This window comes from Amblyomma maculatum, chromosome 4 (genome assembly GCF_055883805.1).
Source record: "Amblyomma maculatum isolate TAMU_Amacu chromosome 4, ASM5588380v1, whole genome shotgun sequence".
Lineage (NCBI taxonomy): Eukaryota > Metazoa > Arthropoda > Arachnida > Ixodida > Ixodidae > Amblyomma > Amblyomma maculatum.
In genome coordinates, this window is record NC_139347.1 from 179,504,299 (window position 1) to 179,524,282 (window position 19,984).

Here is a 19,984-nt window from a genome sequence, read left to right on the forward strand (position 1 = left end):
ATGTCTGGTGGCACCCTAGTATGTCCTTAATCACTGTATGGAGCCTAGTTGCTAAGACTGTCATTAATATTTTATAGTCAACATTGGTTGAAGAGATGGGCCTGTAACTCGTTACAAGGCGAAGTCTTTCTGTATCGTCAGTTTTTGGTATGAGAACAGTGTGTGACGTACTATATGACGGTGGTAGTTCTTTCAGTTGGTATGCCTCATTGAATACAGCTGTAAGCACTGCAGACAACTGAAAAACTTGTAGAACGCGGCACTCAAGCCATCGGGCCCAGGGAGCTGTCCGTCGTTCAAGTTTTCAATTGCTCGGCACACTTCTCTTTCAGTTATTGGCCGCTCCAAAACTTCTTTTACCTTGTCGGCCAGTCGCGGCATCTGACCCAGATACATCTTTTTGAAACTGTCTAAGTCAGCTTCATGAAACGCGAATAACGCCTGATAATGCTCAAAGAACTCACGCCTAATGCCGTCGTTATCTGACACCACAACGCCGTTCCGCTCTATCTCGCATACGTGGTTTCGTTGGCCGTTCGTTTTTTCCAAACCTAAAGCCCGCTTCGTAGGTACTTCGCCCGCTTTTAGTGCATTTGTTCTAGCTCGCACCAGCGCGCCCCGATAACGCTCTTCTCCGATCAGCTGTAAGTGCTGTTTTATAATCCTCACGTCATCTTTGAAAAACCCTGGCTTTTTGCATTCCTCTGTTATTAATATCTTTAAAGTTTTCTGCAGTTCGTGTTCTTTAATTTTATCGTGAAATCGAATCGAACTGGCCCTATCAGTCGCTGTGATTTTGATTTGTCTTTGCATAGTTCCCACTGCTGTCCCACCTTGCAGTAATCGTTCATATTTATTCTGTTGGTTTCTTCTGTCACTTTCGCTACAAAATATTCGTCGTCCACTCGGCCATCCTGACACTGTTCTAGCCTGATTTTAGTTGCTGCACTACACTGCATTCTCAAAGTATGGCAAAAATAGGTGTGTCAGAAGTGGGATTCGAACCCACGCCCACATCCGTGGACTAGAAGCCTCGGTTCGTTCGCATAGCGAACAAAAAAATAAACCTTGAGTCTGGCGCCTTAGACCACTCGGCCATCCTGACACTGTTCTACCCTGATTTTAGTTGCTGCAATACACTGCATTCTCGAATTATGGCAAAAATAAATGTGTCAGAAGTGGGATTCGAACCCAAGCCAACATCCGTGGACCAGAAGCCTCGGTTCGATCGCAGAGCAAGCAAAGTACTAAACCTTGAGTCTGGCGCCTTAGACCACTCGGCCATCCTGACTTTTATTTTTCCTTTATTGCCTGGCTTTGACACAAATACACCGCACTGGAACTCAAAACAACAGGAAAAAAAGAATAATATATGTACACAAAGGTAGCTAGCGTTGCCTAATACCCACTGAGGGGCAGGCATTGTCATGTTAAAGTTCCTTGAGCACCGTCAAAGGTTCGAGCTTTGACAGCCACTCAGGAGCACATGGTTGCAATTAAACACGTCGAGCCATCGCTGCACACTTTCACGGAAATACATGCGGGCTGGCCGTGCATCTGAATCGCAGTGATAACCAGCCATTCGTGCGCGCCATATACTGTGGAGGCACATTAACATAACCTGGTCTAAAGGCATATCGTCGTGGTTATCCAATGGCAAATACCTAATGCCATGGGAATCAAGTGGCAACTGTTTTTTTATTGTCCTTTGCTGAACACCCCACAAATATACCCCCTCCCAGCAATGCAAAAACACGTGATCTATTGTCTCTGGCTGTTTGCAGATGAGACATTGGGCCCCCCACGGTAGGAACATACCCTTCTCCTCCATAAATGATTTTACACTCAAAGTACCGGTATGTAGCATAAAGAAAAACGTTTTAGCTCCCGGAGCAACTTGCATTTTCTTTACGCGTTTTAATACATTACTTCCTGTGCCTCCATAGTATAAAGCTCGGTACAAGGGCACCGGGAACACCACTTCACAAACGTCCTTGTATAATGTTCTCCTGTTAACATTACTTAAATACTCTTTCGAAAAACGTGCGCTTAAGAATTTCACGCTCAAAACAATTTCTCTAAAGAATCCGAACAGAGAACCAGGCATACATTGAGTATAAACTACGAAATCAGGCAACGCTCGACCAAGTCTTTGTTGACACACTGTGCGCAGGAATGGATCGCTGGCATCCCTAAAAAACATAAACCGGTTGACAATCTGTCGCACAAACAAATGACCCAGACCAAGCCCCCCATGCTTCACCTGCCGGAACAAATTTGTCCGACTGCACCTCTCCCAACTCGAGGCCCAAACAAACACCGCAAAAACTCGATGCAATTTTTGCACATTTACACGGGAGCAATGGAACACTTGCATAACATACCATAACTTACAAATTAAAAACAGGCTGCAAACTGCGGCTCTTGGAAATATTGATAATTGAGCGCTTTTCCATTTCTCCGCTTTTTCACTGGTTTCTTAGACCTGCTCTAGCCAGTATGGCTCGCTTTCCTTGTAAAATTTCAAGGGCACACCCAAGTACTTTGCAGGCGTTGTAACCCACGACACATCAGCGAAAGTGTCGGGGGTCAGCTGCCATTCTCCGTGCCGAAATCCCAGGCACTTACCCCAGTTAACTTTACTCCCTGTGACTTTGCTAAAATGTTTTACCACATCCACTGTCCTCTTTATACTCTCCTTATTTACACAAAAAACCGCAACGTCGTCTGCGTAAGCCAGCAATTTGACTTCTGACTCCTGCAGTCGAAAACCATCAATGTCATTGTTTTGTAGCATGCTTAAACACAACGTTTCAATATAAATGCCGAACAAAAGAGGGCTGAGGGGGCAACCTTGGCGCACCGAACGTCGTACGTTGATGGGGGCCCCCAGTGACTTATTGACATATAATCTCGTAGTGCAGTTACGGTACGCCAAAGCCACTCCCTCTCGAATAACAGAGCCGACAATAACATAGTCTAATATACTGAACAAAATAGTATGTGCCACACAATCAAAAGCTTTCTCCAAGTCCAACTGCAGTAACGCAACACATGCATGAGTTGCATCGCAGCATTCGAGCACACTTCGCGCTTTGTGAATGTTCTGAAAGATAGATCGCCCTTTGATACCGCACGTTTGGTGAGGGCCCACTAGTTCGCATATAACCGTTTGTAGTCTGCCAGCAAGCACCTTCATATAAATCTTGTAATCAACGTTTGTCAGAGCAATGGGCCTGTAAGACGACAACTGCCTAAGCTTATCTGGTTGGTCCGTTTTCGGAATAAGTACTGTGTGCGACGATCCGAAAGACGCAGGCAGTGCCTTCAGTTGATACGCTTCATTAAATAAGGCACACAACAAAGGAGATAGCTGTTCCTTGAACGCTTTATAAAAAGCCGCACTCAGGCCATCAGGCCCGGGTGATTTCCCTGGGTTTAAATTTTCTATTGCCTGCTGCACTTCTTTTTCGCTTATTGGCCGCTCCAGTCTTTCTTTTTGTTCCTCGTCAATTTTTGGCATCGCGTCAAGAAAGGATTCTTTAAAACGGTCCAAATAAACCTCTCGGGACGAAAATAGATCTTCATAATACTCCCGGAACGCTTTCGCGATTCCTTCGTTATCGGTTTCTGTGCGTCCTGCCCAATCTACCTCTGCCACGTGATTTCGCCTTGCATTTGCTTTTTCTATTCCCAACGATATTTTTGTCGGCGTCTCATCCATGGCCAATTTTTCCGCTCTTGCACGCACTAACGCTCCTTGGTATCTGTCTTCTTCTATCAAGTTAATCTGTTCTTTTATTTTTCGAATATCCTCTATCCATCTGCCGGGTGCCTTACAATCCTGTTCCTGTAGTTTTGCAAGCAAAGCCTTAAGCTGGGTTTCTGTCATTTTCTTCTCGTACACCAGGCAACTTGATCTGTCAATGGCTTTAATTTTAATCTGTTCCTTGCACAACTCCCACTGTTTCCAGATTTCGAGCAAAGTCCCTGGCCTCACTTTAACCAATTCATTCAATACCACGCGTCTAAAGGCATCATCATTAAGAAATTTATTGTTCAATTTCCATAACTCCCAGCTAAATGCATTGCTTCGTTTTTTGGTGCCGAATAAGCATTGCACCAAACAGTGATCCGTGAATGTCATAGGCACAACTCGGTATTCATTGCATGAATGAATCAAATCCAGCGACGCGTAAATTCTGTCCAGACGCGCGTGGCTAGAACTTTGGAAGTGCGTGTACTGAACGGCACGCGGTCCTTCCAAGCAATCAGCCACATCCTCCATATTCCATTCGCTTATTAACTGGCTTAACATTTCAGTGCTCTTGTCTCTGAATCCGCGTGTGCTGGTTTTGTCTCGAGCATTCAGTACACAATTAAAATCGCCCAGCAATACTACCTGCCTTTCCGTACTTAACTGCTGCATAACATTCTCGAAAAACACTGTTCTTTCCTCCACACAGTTAGGAACGTACACACAAATAATGCGCCACTCAACACCGCTGTATACACAATCAGCCACTACACACCGTCCAGAAGAGCCTGAGGAGTAGCCCTTTACAACCAGACCAAGCACCTTTTTGACAAACAATACACACCCGGCCGATGTCCCAACTGCGTAGCTAACAATGGCGTAAAATCTAGCCGTGAAACGTCGCACCATGCTCCCGGTCTCTTCCTCCCCGTCAACCTTAGTTTCTTGCACGGCAAGCACGTCAATATCATTGTAAATTAAGAGCTGGTGCACCTGGCTCTGCTTCTTTTTGCCTGCCAGTCCCCTGTAATTTAACGTGGCTACTCTTAAGGTGGTTTCGGGCTCCATTTTGATCAAGGGTGAAGAGACCGAAAGCATGGTGCTTACCTTTCCCGTCTAGCGCGTTGCTAGACGTCGTCGTTGGATCCATCCCCGTCCGGTGCGAGCGGCTGACCCGGCAGCGGGGGCACTTTATCCGCTGCCCGTCTCTCTGCTGATATGTTTGGCCGCGGACGTAGCGTGGACCGCCGGGATTGCCCTGTTTTTGCTGGTGGCTCGTCGACGCTGGGGGCTGACGCCTGGTTACCTTCGGGTTCGGACTGTGTGTGGGATCGCTTGGCTGGGGCTGGGACGCCTGGCTTACGAACACCGCTGGTGTCCGAGTGCTCCTCCCCATTATCCTGTTCCATACCGTTTGCCGGCTCAAGTGACGTGCCTTCCTCATTGCTAGGGAGCTCAGGTGCAGAGTCCGCTCTCCCCACATCCCTCGCAGCATTGCCGCTTTCTGCCGAGTCCACCGACGAATCAGTCTCCCGTGTCTGCGTTCGCACCTCTCCGGCACCCTTCGCCGCCTCCTCCGCCTCGACCACGTCCATGGTGAGCTCCGCCGACCGTTCCGCAGTTCCATGTCCCGCGGCCGAAGCGTACGAAAGCACACAGGCAGCCTCGTCATGTCCGTAGCGTCTACACTTTGGACAACGCGGTACCTTACATTCTCGTCGAACGTGACCGGTGCCGCGGCAGCGCAGGCACTGCATCGCTCGCCCAGGCACCACGACAAGGGCTAGCTCTCCGGCAACTCGCAGCTGGTGAGGTAAGTCGTCGACCTTAATGCCGGGTTTCAATTTCAGGAGCACAGTGCTCGTGGTGGACCCCTTCTCCTTGACTCCTTGAACTCCCCACCTTTCCCGGGTCACCTCGGTCACATTCCCAAACGCAGCAAAAGCCGTCCGGATGTCGTCGTCTGCCACACCGTGCAACATGCAGTGAAGTCGCAGCTTCACCTGTTGGTCTTCGGGATCGATAATAAGGCAACGGCGTCCCTTAACTTCGAGTTCCTTAAAAGCCGCCAATTTCTTCGTTGCTTCTGTGCTGCTTAACGTGACCGCCCAAACATGGTTGATCTGATACGCCCCCAACGCCACAACGTCGGAGAGCGCACCAGCCTTGACCAGAGCGTCGCGGAAATCCTCGACCCTGTATGGCCTGACTCGCACATCGCCGTGCAAAAAAAGCGTGTTAAAAACAACGCGTCCCGTGGGCAAAGTTGGCAGAATAATCTGATACTCCCTATCGTCCATGTCGTCAAGCCTGTTTCCGCGGCTGGAAAGGGCCGCTATCGCCGCTCCGCTGGAGCACATGATTCTGCGACCGTTAACTACGGTGGCCGGAAGTAGAATCACGCGGCCATCCTGACACTGCTCTAGCGTGATTTTAGTTGCTGCACTACACTGCATTCTCGAAGTATGGCAAAAATAAATGTGTCAGAAGTGGGATTCCAACCCACGCCCACATCCGCGGACCAGAAGCCTCGGTTCGTTCGCATAGCGAGCAAAGTACTAAGCCTTGAGTCTGGCGCCTTAGACCACTCGGCCATCCTGACACTGTTCTACCCTGATTCTAGTTGCTGCACTACACTGCATTCTCGAATTATGGCAAAAATAAATGTGTCAGAAGTGGGATTCGAACCCACGCCCACATCCGCGGACCAGAAGCCTCGGTTCGTTCGCATAGCGAGCAAAGTACTAAGCCTTGAGTCTGGCGCCTTAGACCACTCGGCCATCCTGACACTGTTCTACCCTGATTTTAGTTACTGCACTACACTCCATTCTCGAATTATGGCAAAAATAAACGTGTCAGAAGTGGGATTCGAACCCACGCCCACATCCGTGGACCAGAAGCCTCGGTTCGTTCGCATAGCGAGCAAAGTACTAAGCCTTGACTCTGGCGCCATAGACCACTCGGCCACCCTGACCCTGTGTTTCCCTTATTTTAGTTGCTGCACTACACTGCATTCTCGAATTATGGCAAAAATAAATGTGTCAGAAGTGGGATTCGAACCCACGCCCACATCCGTGGACCAGAAGCCTCTGTTCGTTCGCATAGCGAGCAAAGTACTAAACCTTGAGTCTGGCCCTTAGACCGCTCGGCCATCCTGTTTTTTTTTTTTTCTTTTTTGCCTGCTTTGACAAATACACTGCAAATATATACAGATAAAACACGGTGATCATTCCGTGGTCAGCGTGAATGCTTAAAACTTCTTAAAATGAACAAGTTCATCTAGGACGCCAATCCAGTCGGGAGGTTCTGGCAATATACAGTAAAGATCTCGTAAGTACATAATGCTTTCAATGAAATTCTCCCTGTCTGGACGGACGCTTACATCGGCGTGCCTAACAGCCGTCCTTGTTCGCCATATGCTGTGGAGCCCCGGATCTATGATCGGGTCATAAGGAAGGTCTCCATCGTTTTCAATTGGTAGAAAACGGATTCCGTATGGTGTTATTGGTTTGGTCTTTCTTTAAAGTCCTTTCCAAGATGTCCCAGTAGAAGACTGGATCCCAGCAATCAATAAATACATGATCTACTGTTTCTGGTTTCTTGCATAATATACAGTTAGTTGTCCATGGAACGAATATTCCCTTTTCCTCTAACCAAGTCTTAACTGGGAGCGTCCCTGTATGAAGTTTAAAGAAGAAAGTTTTAATGCTGGGCTTATTCATCTTTTTAACTCTCTTTAAGACATCATTTCCTGGGCGTCCACAGTACATTGTTCGATACCTGGGTTTGGCAACATTGTATCCAGTAGGTCTCTGTACAGTTTTTTTTTCTTTGCACTGAACTTAAGTACTCAAGGGAAAATTGAGCCTTTAAGATTTGGAATGCAAGTACAACTTCTCGCCAAAACCCAGTTACTACGCGTCCACCGTCATTGCATGATGAAACAATAAATTCAGGTAAGGTATTGCCTAAAGGCACTTGCTCTTAGGCAATGCAAAAATGCGCAAAAATGATTCTTTCTGGTCCCGCAGAAAAATAAATCGCGACACGATTTGTCTTAGAAACCATTACAAACAGAATGAAACAAATTCGTCCTACTAGTACGTTCCCAACTTGCCCCCCAAATGAAAACCGCGAACACTCTGTGAATTTTTTGCAGATTTCTGCGTTTCATGAACAAAAATTGGAGTACGAACCACACCTTGGATATCAATAAAAGATTGCAGACAGTCGCGCGGGCAAACATAGACAAATTACGGACTTGCCAGCCTTGCGTCTTTTTCCTGACCCTTTCTGTCTCTTGACGCCAGTACTGCTCGCTATCTTGATAGCTGTCAAGTGGCATACCTAGACACTTCGTAGGCAACGATGTCCATCGCATGTTTTCAAACCTTTCCGGTCTTTCGTTCCAGTCACCATGCCAAAAGCCAGCCGATTTATCCCAGTTAATCTCACAGCTAGTTGCAGTGCAAAAACCGCCAGCAACCTCGACTGCCTCACTTACGCTTTGTCGGTTCACACAGAAAATGGCTATATCATCCGCGTACGCAAGTACTTTCACTTCGGACGCTTGTAGCTTGAATCCATGGATTCTTTCATTATTAATCAGGCCTAAACAAAAGGGCTCTAGATACAAGGCAAATAGAAGGGGGGACAATGGACATCCTTGCCTCACTGACGATCGCACGGCTATTGCGTCAGTAAGACTTTTATTTACAATAATACGGGTAGAGCACCCAGCGTATGCCATTTTGACTCCATCTACGATAACACTCCCGATATTGACATGCTCTAAAATGGTGAAAAGGACGTCATGTGAAACGTTGTCAAATGCTTTTGACAAGTCAAGCTGTATCATTGCTACATGTCTTCCGTCTGCATCGCAACACTCTAAAACGCATCCTACTGTGTGTACATTCGTACAGATGGTGCAGCCCTTAATGCCGCACGTTTGGTGTGGACCTACCAACTGTTTAATGACACCTTGCACCCTCCTTGCCAACACTTTCATAAGCAATTTATAATCCACATTTGTGAGGCTTATAGGCCGATAGGACCCCACCGATAGAAGTTTGACTGCATCATCTGATTTCGGAATTTAGGAATGTGAAGCTTTGAAAGATGGCGGCGTTTGTTTAACATGGTATGCTTCCTTTATTACGCAATACAGTGCCCTGCTGGCTTCTGATTTGAATTTCTTGTAAAAAGCAGCCCCTAATCCGTCAGGACCGAGTGATTTTCCAGCGCTTATTTCTTCTATAGCCTGCTCAATTTCAAGTACACTGATTGGTTGCTCAAGCCTGGCTTTAACTTCATCCTCAAGCCTGGGCATGGTCTGCAAAAACTGACTTTCGAATTGTTCTTTGCTTTGCTTAGCCCGCCCAAGTAGCTCACTATAGTACTCTACAAACGCTTCTTTGATAACCTCGTATTCTGTTGCAACTTCGTTATGGTAAACTATCTTTTGAATTTTGCTTTTTTCCGCGTATCTTTTCTCGTCACCGAGTGAGCGCTTGTTTGGTGTCTCGCCAACCCATAATCCCTCTGCTCGTGCTCGCACAATAGCTCCCCTACATCTTTCTTCATCGATAAGCTCAAGTTTATTTTTAACTTCTTTTATCTGCTTCGACCACAATCCAGGCGTCCCGCTATCTAGGTTCAGCAACAAGTTGAGTTGACGGTGCAGATCTTTCTCGTTCTCTTTACTGACATGTCATAAAATGGTTGCTCTTTCTATTGCTTTCATTTTTATATTGTTCTTAAAATTTTCCCACTCTCATCCAGTCCCCTGATTTGGTCGCAAACAGTGCGTTGAACATTTCCTTTACTTCGTTCACATAGCTCTCATCATCTAAAAGTTTAGAATTAAATTTCCAAAGCTCCCAGTTTAATTTAGATTTATTTTCCTTTGCTCCTATGCAAAAAAAACTACTAGGCTGTGATATGTAAAAGACACGTGCTTGACGTCATAACTTCGGCACAGAGGCGCGAGTTCTAGGGAAATGTATGCACGATCTAGCCTCGCATGGCTTTCTCTTTGGAAATAGGTACACTGGCATTGTCCATTAGGTGATAGAAGCCAACCAACATCTTCTAGATGATACTCTGTGGTTAACGTTCTTAATAAGTGTGCGCTAGTGTCCTTCACAGGCTGAAGTTTTACGCGATTTTCAGGCATACATACACAATTGAAGTCACCCCCCATAACAACACATCTTTCACCCTTCAAATGCTGTTCGAGCTGCTCGAAGAACAACCTACGCTCCCCTTCCTTATTAGGTGCATAGACGCATATCATGCGCCATTTCAAATTACAGAAGGAAAAGTCAACGACAATCAGGCGTCCAGAAGGGCACACAGTGACTGCCTCCTCGACAATGCCCAGACTGTTGCGAATAAAAATAACACGCCCTGCCGAATTGCCAACAGCATGACACACACATACATTGTACCTATCTCTGAATGGTTGCACCATGCGGTCCGTTTGTTCTTCGCTTTCTACCTTCGTTTCTTGTATAGCGACCAAGTCCAATTCGTTTTCAAGAAATAGCCGACTAACTTGATATTGCCGCCGCCTCGCTGTCATTCCGCGAACGTTTAAGGTTGCTACATGTAACGCAGACTGGAGGTTTACTGCCATTTAATTGCAAAACAAAAGGACCGCACAGCGCTTACCTCGGTAGTCTGGGAAGCAGTTGAGCATGTGCACTTCCTTTTTTGGTTGAGCCCGTAGCCACTGCGAAGAGGCCTTGCCTCTCGGTCGAAGCACCTTGAAGTTATTTATGCAAAAACTTCACAATCCCTCTTTGCTAGGAGGGCGGTGTCCCGACCGTATTCCGGTCGAGGGAGATGTTTGGCTTCTGTCTGAAGCTAGGTCGCCGTGACATGACGGCTTTGGGGGGCGGTCCCTCGTTGTTAGTGTAGTCAAGGCCGTCTCCTGCTCCCACGCTGTCCCCGTGCGTTCTTTTTGAGTTCACAGTTAATTCCATCGGCTCCCGCTGACTTCCATTGCCTGAGGCTGACGCTGCTCTTCGGTCACTACAAGACGCAGCCTTCATAACTTCAGGTGGCTGCATGCCGTCCTGGGTGTGTTCGTCTCGCTGGCCCTCCGACAAGGTGCTCTCGGAGGACTTCTCAGCAGCATCCGAAGGCGTCTTTACTTGTGTAGCAAGTGACTCGCTTTTCGTGTCACGGCTTGCGGCCTGCGTGGAGCCTTCAGAATTTTCGGAAGACGCGTTAGGGCATCGCGTGGACAATTCCAGCCTCCCTTTCGCTGCTTCCTCGGCGTCGGCTTCATCCATAATGAGGCCTGAAGCGTCCTCTTGTTGCAGTGGTCCAGTAACACTCGCGTAAGTTTTAACTCACATGTCCTCCCGATAACCAAAGCGCCTGCATCGGGTGCAACGAGGAACACGACACTCGCGTGTAATGTGCCCCGCAGTCCGGCACCGGAGACAAAGCGGAGCTCTGCCCGGCACTACCACCAGAGCCAACTCGCCTGCTACGCGGAGCTGGTGCTGGAGGTCGTCCACCGAAACTCTGGATTTCAGCTTGAGCCCAATCACTCTTGTCGCTGATGCTTTGTCCGCAACGGCACTGACCCGCCACTTTTCCTTCGAAATGTCCGTTACCTTCCCAAAAGGTGCCAGCGCAGATCACACGTCGTCGTCATGGACACCGTAGACAAGCCAGTGCAACTTCAGCCTCACGTCCTGGTTCATTGGATCAATGATGACGCATCGTCGTTCCTTCACCTTGAAATCACGCAGGGCCAACATTTTCTTCATTCCGTCTCCGCTCTTGAATGTAAGCGCCCAGACGTGATTCATCTGGTACGCCCCCAAGGCAATCACCTCGGGGAGCATATTAAGACTATCCAACGCATCGCGGAAGTCTTCCACGCGATACAGCCGACATCTCACATCAGCATGCAGAAAAACAGCATTTAAAACATTCCGACCTGATGGCAGTTAAGGCAAAATGACCTGATAATCCTGTTCCGGTAAGTCCGCAATCCTGTATCCGCGACCGAGCTGGGCCGCTGTTACCGCTCCGTCGGAGCACATGATGGCACGTCCGTTCGCCTCGGCGGCCGGAAGTAGAATGCACCACTCGGCCATCCTGACACTGTTCTAGCCTAATTTTAGTTGCTGCACTACACTGCATTCTCGAAGTATGGCAAAAATAAATATGTCAGAAGTGGGATTCGAACCCACGCCCACATCCGTGGACCAGAAGCCTCAGTTCGTTCGCACAGCGAGCAAAGTACTAAACATTGAGTCTGGCGCCTTAGACCACTCGGCCATCCTTTTTTTTTCTTTATTGCCGTGATACACAAAATAAAAATACACATGATAAAACACGTCAACTACACTCGAGCTAACGCGTACGTGGCTAAAATCTTTTCAAGTGCACCAACTCATCAAACAGGCAATGCCATTGTAGTGGATCCTGCTGCATCCTGAACGTTTCGCGTATGTACACCGCACTTTCAATGAAGTTTTCACGCGCAGGTCGCGTATCTATATCTGCATGACGCACCTGCATTCGTATTTTCCACCAACTATGGAGGCCAAGGAGCATAATTAAATCATACGGTGCATCATCTTCTGCACTGGTAGGAATCTGATACCTTACGGAGTTAAGGGAAGTTCCTTTTTAATTGTCCTTTGCAGGACGTCCCTTAGAAATACCGCATCCCAACACTAAGAAAACGTGCTCAATTGTTTCCGGTTTTTTGCACAACAGGCAAATTGTTGTCCATGGGACGAAGATACCTTTATCATTCAGCCAGGTTTTAACAGGGAGCGTATTAGAGTGAAGTTTGAAAAGGAACGTTTTAGCAGATGGCCTCACGGGCATCTTCTTGACTCTTTTCAAAATGCCCTGCCCTGGGTCTCCACAGTGTAATCCCCGGTAAAAAGGCACCGGCAGCATCACGTCTATGAGGTCTTTATACAGTTTTTTTCTGGGAACATTATAAAGGTGATCAAAAGAAAACCGCACTTCCAGCAACTTGCACGAAAAACAACCTCGCGCAGGTAGCCAGTCACAGTACCAGGCATGTTATCACATGACACAATCCATTCAGGGGGCAGCCTCTGGAATCGCACTTGCATCACATTTCTTAGAAAGGTATCTTTTTGATCATACAGGAATATAAATCGCGAAACCACTTGCCGCAAGAACAAATGGGCAAGGCCAAGCCCGCCCCTTTTAACAGAAATAAACAAATTCGTCCGGGTGGTTTTTTCCCATATGGATGCCCAAATAAATACGGCAAAAACGCGGTGCATTTTCTGAATTGAGGTTCGTGAGACACACAACACATTCATGAGGTACCACAGCCTCGAAATAAGAAAAACACTGCAAATATAAGCGCGCGAAAACATTGACAGTTGCCTTCCTTGCCACGCATCCGCTTTTTCTTCCGCTATGGATATTTCTGCCATCCAGTGCACGTTGGGATCTCGATAACAATCTAAAGGCACGCCTAGATATCGCGTTGGGAGAACAGACCATCGCAGCTTACAGAAGAAATCAGGTGCCACGTCCCAATCACCGTGCCAAAACCCAGAGCTTTTCTCCCAATTGATCTTACATCCGGTTTGATCACAAAATGTTTGGACGACACTCGTGACTTCACAGATGCTCTTTCTGGTTGCACAAAAGACTGCAATGTCACCAGCCTATGCTAGCATTTTCACGTGTTCTGATTGCAGCTTGAATCCTAAAATGCGATCGCTGTTAATGATAGCCAAGCAAAGTGGCTCTAAATACAATGCAAAAAGCAGTGGTGAGAGCGGGCAGCGCTGCCTTACCGATTACCGTACTGCGATGCTGTCAGTCAGTTCACCATCCACAATAATACGGGTCGTGCAGTTCGCATAAGCCATTTTAACACCCACCACTATGACTTCACCAAGGTTAGAATGCTCCAAAATGCAAAAAAGAATTTCGTGCGAAACACGGTCAAAGGCTTTCGACAAATCTAAATGCATCATGGCTATCTGACCACCGAGAGCATCAACACATTCTAATACGGTTCTAGCCACATGTATATTCGTGGCAATGAATCGACCCTTGATGCCGCACGTTTGATGAGGCGCAACCAATTTTTTTCTTACGCTTTGCAGTGTTTTTGATAAAACCTTCATGTACACCTTGTAGTCAACATTGGTGAGGCTAATCGGGCGATATGACCCCACCAACAGTCGTTTCTCCGGATCATCTGTCTTGGGTATTAGCACAGTGTGGGATGTAGAGAAAGACAATGGAACAGTATTACGTTCATAAGCTTCAGTTATTACATCGAGCATAAACTGAGCCGCATACTGCTGAAAAGTTTTAAAGAAGGCAGCGCTTAGACCATCCGGCCCAGGGGCTTTCCCAGGTGTCAGGTCATCTATTGCAGATTCTATCTCCTGCAACGTTATCGGTGTTTCTAGGCGCGCTTTACTTTCGTCATCCAGTGCAGGCATTAGTCTTAGAAAATCTGTTCGAAAGCCGCCTACAGTCTCAAGCTTAGCGCTAAGCAGTTCTTCGATGTGCTCTGTTACCGCACGCTGAATATCTTTAGCATCTTCAGTGATATGGCCGGCATATCTTATACTCCTTATTTCTTTCTGGCAGGCGTATCTTTTCTCGTCTGCTAGCGCTCATTTTCTCGGTACTTCTCCAGCACAAAGTTTTTCAGCCCTTGCACGTATAACAGCTGCTGTGTATCTTTCACTGTCGATTGTTTCCAACTCACTTTTAATCTCTCGTATTTTAGTGGCGAAATGCACTGGCACAGTACTTTCCATGCTAAAAAAAAACTCAAGTTGTTCATTGAGTTCTTTTTCTTTCTCTTTATGCCGCATCTTACTGCTCCTTTCTATGGATTTCAATTTGACCCACTCTTTGAAGCTGCCCCATTCCGCTGCAAAACTTACTGGTCGCATAGCGAGACGATTTTCAAACTCGGTCTTAACTTCCTTACGGAACTCTTCATCGGCGAGAAGTTTGGCATTCAGTTTCCATAGGTACCACTTAAAGCGCGATTTCTTTCCTGCCCTGCCGAACACTGCACTCACGAGACAATGATCACTGAAAGACACAGGTTTGACCTCATATGCAGTACATAGGGAAAGAAGATCAACCGAGGCATACACCCTGTCCAATCTAGCATGGCTATCTCGCTGAAAGTGCGTGAACTCTGGCTGGTTTCCAGTGGAGAACACACTACCAACATCCTGAAGGCCGTATTCATGCACAAGTGCATTCAAAAGCTCAGAGCTTCTGTCTCTTCGAGGTTTACACTTCGCCGCTCGGTCCACAGCTGCTCACACACAGTTGTAAGCGCCAAGAACAAGTAAGATTTTGTCGACCTTCAACCACAATTCAATAGACTCAAAAAACAATTCACGTTCGCATTCTGAATTTCGAGCATACACACAAACAACACGCCAGCATAATTTACAGTAGGTAAAATCAGTAAGCAAAAGCCGACCACATGGACAGGTAAAAACGAACTCTACACTTACTCCCAGCGTGTTACGTATAAATGAAAGGCATCCACCTGATACACCAACAGAATGGCATACACACACATAAAGGTTTGTTTGAAAAGATGCCACCATACGGTCAGTGCTTTCTTGGCTCTCAATCTTTGACGCATGCACAGCTGCTATATCTATATCATTATCCACAAGCAGCGACTGAGCTGGCATTCTCGCCTTCTCCCTCCCAGCCCTCTGACATTCAAAGTAGCTAGATGTAACGCCGAATTAAGCTTGAGAGTCATGTGTTAGAAAGGGATGCCAGTACCCGCATGGTGCCTACCATCATTATTGCAATGCCTCCGCTTCTGAAGAACAGCGCCATATGTGTGCATGTATTGTCCTCGCAGCAGAACGTCGGCTGCATTCAAACGAAGTCCAAGCACGTATGTCATTTTTTTCACAAACGCCCCGCTTGGTTTCAGAATGTTCCTGACGCTGGTCGGTAGGCAGCCGACCCACAAATCGTTCAGGACATCACAAAAAGTACGGAGGCGGTTTCCTCGCCTGCCGCGTGTCAGCCGAGAAGCTCGGCTTCGGTCTTAACGTTGCTCTACGGATGCCCGAAGTTTTCGGCGGCGGCTCACCACAAACACCACCTGGCAGCTGAGTCCCCTCGACGCTGTCCTCGTGTAGACGTTTCGCGGCAATAAAGGATGCTGTCTCCGGCACAGCCTCCACGGCATCAGTAAAGGGAGGCTCAGTACTGAGATGCTCCTCAGCGTCAGAAAAATTGATTACATCTTCTGATGCTTCCTTTGGCGCGCCTTCATGGTCCTGTGACGGATCTTGCAATGCTTGCCGAGTTTCATTCTCTTGACTGGGCACCGTCACCTTATCCTTTGTTAACACAGCCTTGGAAGGCGCGTCCTGTTTTGTTGACTGACCTCTAATGTCAGCAGCCTCCTCCGCATCCACCTCGTCCTTTATTAACTCTGACGAGTGTTCGCTGGTCCCAGGTCCGGCAATGCTAGCGTAGGTACGAGCACACTGGCTGTCTTCATGCCCGAACCGTCGACAGGTTCCGCAGCGAGGAACCCGGCACTCTTTGCGGATGTGACGCGTACTCCGGAAGCGTAGGCACAACGGGGGTCTGCCTGGCACAATAACGAGCGCGAGCTCACCTCTAACATTCAGCTGATGCGGTAGGTCGTCGAGCTTCATGCCAGCTTTCAGCTTCAGCGTGACGAGTCTAGTAGTTGAGCCCTTTTCTAACATACCTTTAACTCGCCAGGGCTCCCGTGTAACTTCGGATACCTTTCCGTACGGCGCAAAGGCAGCGCGAACATCCTCGTCTGGCACGTTGTGAAGCAGCCAGTGAAGTTTCAGCCGCACATCCTGGTTCGCCGGGTCTATCTTTAAGCAGCGACCATTTTTCACACAAAGCCCACCTACACTCACAATCTTGGTTACTGCTTCAGTACCCTTGAGAGTGACGGCCCAGACGTGGCTCATCCGATACGCCCCCATTGCAATAACATCTGGTACTAGTGAGTACTGCGCTAACGCATCCCGGAAATCATCCACCCGGTACGGGCGGGCCCTGATATCGGCGTGCAAAAAAACGGTATTCAAAACAAACCGACCTGTTGGCAGTGCAGGCAAAACAACCTGGTAAGTATTGTCCTGTTCAGCAATCCTGTTACCGCGGCCTGAGATTGCCGCTGAAGCCTCTCCTGAGGAGCCCTGCATCCTGCGTCCGTTCACTGGCGTGGCCGGAAGCAGAATCCCACTCGGCCATCCTGACACTGTTCAAGCCTGATTTTAGTTGCTGCTCTACACTGCATTCTCGAAGTATGGCAAAAATAAATGTGTCAGAAGTGGGATTCGAACCCACGCCCACATCCGTGGACCAGAAGCCTCGGTTAGTTCGCATAGCAAGCAAAGTACTAAACCTTGAATCTGGCGCCTTAGACCACTCGGCCATCCTGACACTGTTCTAGCCTGATTTTAGTTGCTCCACTACACTGCATTCTCGAAGTACGGCAAATATAAATGTGTCAGAAGTGGGATTCGAACCCACGCCCACATCCGTGGACCAGAAGCCTCCGTTAGTTCGCATAGCAAGCAAAGTACTAAACCTTGAGTCTGGCGCCTTAGACCACTCGGCCATCCTGACACTGTTCTAGCCTGAGTATAGTTGCTGCACTGCACTGCATTCTCGACGTACGGCAAAGATAAATGTGTCAGAAGCGGGTTTCGAACCCACGCCCACAATCGTGGACCAGAAGCCTCGGTTAGTTCGCATAGCAAGCAAAGTACTAGAACTTGAGTCTGGCCCCTTAGACCCCTCGGCCATCCTCACACTGTTCTAGCCTGATTTTAGTTGCTCCACTACACTGCATTCTCGAAGTACGGCAAAGATAAATGTGTCAGAAGTGGGATTCGAACCCACGCCCACATCCGTGGACCAGAAGCCTCGGTTAGTTCGCATAGCAAGCAAAGTACTAAACCTTGAATCTGGCGCCTTAGACCACTCGGCCATCCTGACACTGTTCTAGCCTGATTTTAGTTGCTCCACTACACTGCATTCTCGAAGTACGGCAAAGATAAATGTGTCAGAAGTGGGATTCGAACCCACGCCCACATCCGTGGACCAGAAGCCTCCGTTAGTTCGCATAGCAAGCAAAGTACTAAACCTTGAGTCTGGCGCCTTAGACCACTCGGCCATCCTGACACTGTTCTAGCCTGAGTATAGTTGCTGCACTGCACTGCATTCTCGACGTACGGCAAAGATAAATGTGTCAGAAGCGGGTTTCGAACCCACGCCCACAATCGTGGACCAGAAGCCTCGGTTAGTTCGCATAGCAAGCAAAGTACTAGAACTTGAGTCTGGCCCCTTAGACCCCTCGGCCATCCTCACACTGTTCTAGCCTGATTTTAGTTGCTCCACTACACTGCATTCTCGAAGTACGGCAAAGATAAATGTGTCAGAAGTGGGATTCGAACCCACGCCCACATCCGTGGACCAGAAGCCTCGGTTAGTTCGCATAGCAAGCAAAGTACTAAACCTTGAATCTGGCGCCTTAGACCACTCGGCCATCCTGACACTGTTCTAGCCTGATTTTAGTTGCTCCACTACACTGCATTCTCGAAGTACGGCAAAGATAAACGTGTCAGAAGTGGGATTCGAACCCACGCACACAACCGTGGACCAGAAGCCTCGGTTAGTTCGCATAGCGAACAAAGTAATAAACCTTGAGTCTGGCGCCTTAGACCACTTCATCCTGACTTTTTTTTTCTTTACTTTGACACAAATACACCGCACTGGAACTCAAAACAACAGGAACAAAGGAATAATATATGTACACAAAGCTAGTTCGCGTTGCCTAACATCCACTTAGGGGCAGGCATTGTCATGTTAAAATTCCTTGAGCACCGTCAAAGCTTCCAGCATTGACAGCCACTCAGGAGCACATGGTTGCAATTTAAGCACGTTGAACCATCGCTGCACACTTTCATGGAAATACATGCGGGCAGGCCGTACATCTGGATCGCAGTGATAACCAGCGATTCGTGCGCGCCATATACATTGCATGCGCAGGCACATTAACATAACCTGGTCTAACGACATATCATCGTGGTTATCCAATGGCAAATACCTAATGGCATGAAAATCAAGTGGCAACTGTTTTTATTGTCCTTTGCAGAACATCCGACAAATATACCCCCTCCCAGCAATGCAAAAACACGTGATCTATTGTCTCTGGCTGTTTGCAGATGAGACATTGGGCCCCCCACGGTAGGAACATACCATTTTCCTCCATAAATGATTTTACACACAAAGTACCGGTATGTAGCATAAAGAAAAACGTTTTAGCTACCGTGGCAACTTGCATTTTCTTTACGCGTTTTAATACATTACTTCCTGTGCCTCCATAGTATAAAGATCTGTACGAGTGCACCGGGAACACCACTTCACAAACATCCTTGTATGTTCTCCTGTTAACATTACTTAAACACTCTTTCGAAAAACGCGCGCTTAGGAATTTTACGCGCACAAGAATTTCCCCAAATTATCCAAAAAGAGAACCTGGCATACACTGAGTATAAACTACGAAATCAGGCAACGATCGACCAAGTCTTTGTTGACACACTGTGCGCAGGAATGGATCGCTGGCATCCCTACAAAACATAAACCGGTTGACAATCTGTCGCACAAACAAATGACCCAGATCAAGCCCCCCATGCTTCACCTGCCGGAACAAATTTGTCCGACTGCACCTCTCCCAACTCGAGGCCCAAACACCGCAAAAACTCGATGCAATTTTTGCACATTTACACGGGAGCAATGGAACACTTGCATTACATACCATAACTTACTAATTAAAAACAGGTTGCAAACTGCGGCTCTTGCAAATATTGATAATTGAGCGCTTTTGCATTTCTCCGCTTTTACACGGGTTTCTTTGACCTGCTCTAGCCAGTATGGCTCGCTTTCCTTGTAAAATTCCCAGGGCACACCCAAGTACTATGCAGGCGTTGTAACCCACGACACATTAGCGAAAGTGTCGGGGGTCAGCTGCCATTCTCCGTGCCAAAATCCCAGGCTCTTACCCCAGTCAACTTTACTCCCTGTGACTTTGCTAAAAGGTTTTACCACATCCACTGTCCTCTTTATACTCTCCTTATTTACACAAAAAACCGCAACATCGTCTGCGTAAGCCAGCAATTTGACTTCTGACTC

General features: G+C 47.6%; 7 non-coding genes across 7 annotated transcripts; all 7 read right to left on the reverse strand.

Annotated features, from left to right (window-relative positions):
• Positions 1 to 984: 984 nt before the first annotated feature.
• On the reverse strand, positions 985 to 1,105 carry TRNAL-CAA (transfer RNA leucine (anticodon CAA)). The gene is made up of 2 exons: positions 1,068 to 1,105; positions 985 to 1,030 (listed from the first exon to the last, which is right to left on the reverse strand). It is a non-coding gene; the product is annotated as a tRNA-Leu (tRNA).
• A 5,319-nt stretch (positions 1,106 to 6,424) lies between these two features.
• TRNAL-CAA (transfer RNA leucine (anticodon CAA)) lies at positions 6,425 to 6,545 on the reverse strand. Its single transcript has 2 exons — positions 6,508 to 6,545; positions 6,425 to 6,470 (listed from the first exon to the last, which is right to left on the reverse strand). It is a non-coding gene; the product is annotated as a tRNA-Leu (tRNA).
• Positions 6,546 to 17,109: 10,564 nt separating this feature from the next.
• TRNAL-CAA (transfer RNA leucine (anticodon CAA)) lies at positions 17,110 to 17,230 on the reverse strand. The gene is made up of 2 exons: positions 17,193 to 17,230; positions 17,110 to 17,155 (listed from the first exon to the last, which is right to left on the reverse strand). It is a non-coding gene; the product is annotated as a tRNA-Leu (tRNA).
• A 65-nt stretch (positions 17,231 to 17,295) lies between these two features.
• Positions 17,296 to 17,416, reverse strand: TRNAL-CAA (transfer RNA leucine (anticodon CAA)). The gene is made up of 2 exons: positions 17,379 to 17,416; positions 17,296 to 17,341 (listed from the first exon to the last, which is right to left on the reverse strand). It is a non-coding gene; the product is annotated as a tRNA-Leu (tRNA).
• Positions 17,417 to 17,667: 251 nt separating this feature from the next.
• TRNAL-CAA (transfer RNA leucine (anticodon CAA)) lies at positions 17,668 to 17,788 on the reverse strand. The gene is made up of 2 exons: positions 17,751 to 17,788; positions 17,668 to 17,713 (listed from the first exon to the last, which is right to left on the reverse strand). It is a non-coding gene; the product is annotated as a tRNA-Leu (tRNA).
• Positions 17,789 to 17,853: 65 nt separating this feature from the next.
• TRNAL-CAA (transfer RNA leucine (anticodon CAA)) lies at positions 17,854 to 17,974 on the reverse strand. The gene is made up of 2 exons: positions 17,937 to 17,974; positions 17,854 to 17,899 (listed from the first exon to the last, which is right to left on the reverse strand). It is a non-coding gene; the product is annotated as a tRNA-Leu (tRNA).
• Positions 17,975 to 18,225: 251 nt separating this feature from the next.
• TRNAL-CAA (transfer RNA leucine (anticodon CAA)) lies at positions 18,226 to 18,346 on the reverse strand. The gene is made up of 2 exons: positions 18,309 to 18,346; positions 18,226 to 18,271 (listed from the first exon to the last, which is right to left on the reverse strand). It is a non-coding gene; the product is annotated as a tRNA-Leu (tRNA).
• Between the last annotated feature and the right edge of the window lie 1,638 nt (positions 18,347 to 19,984).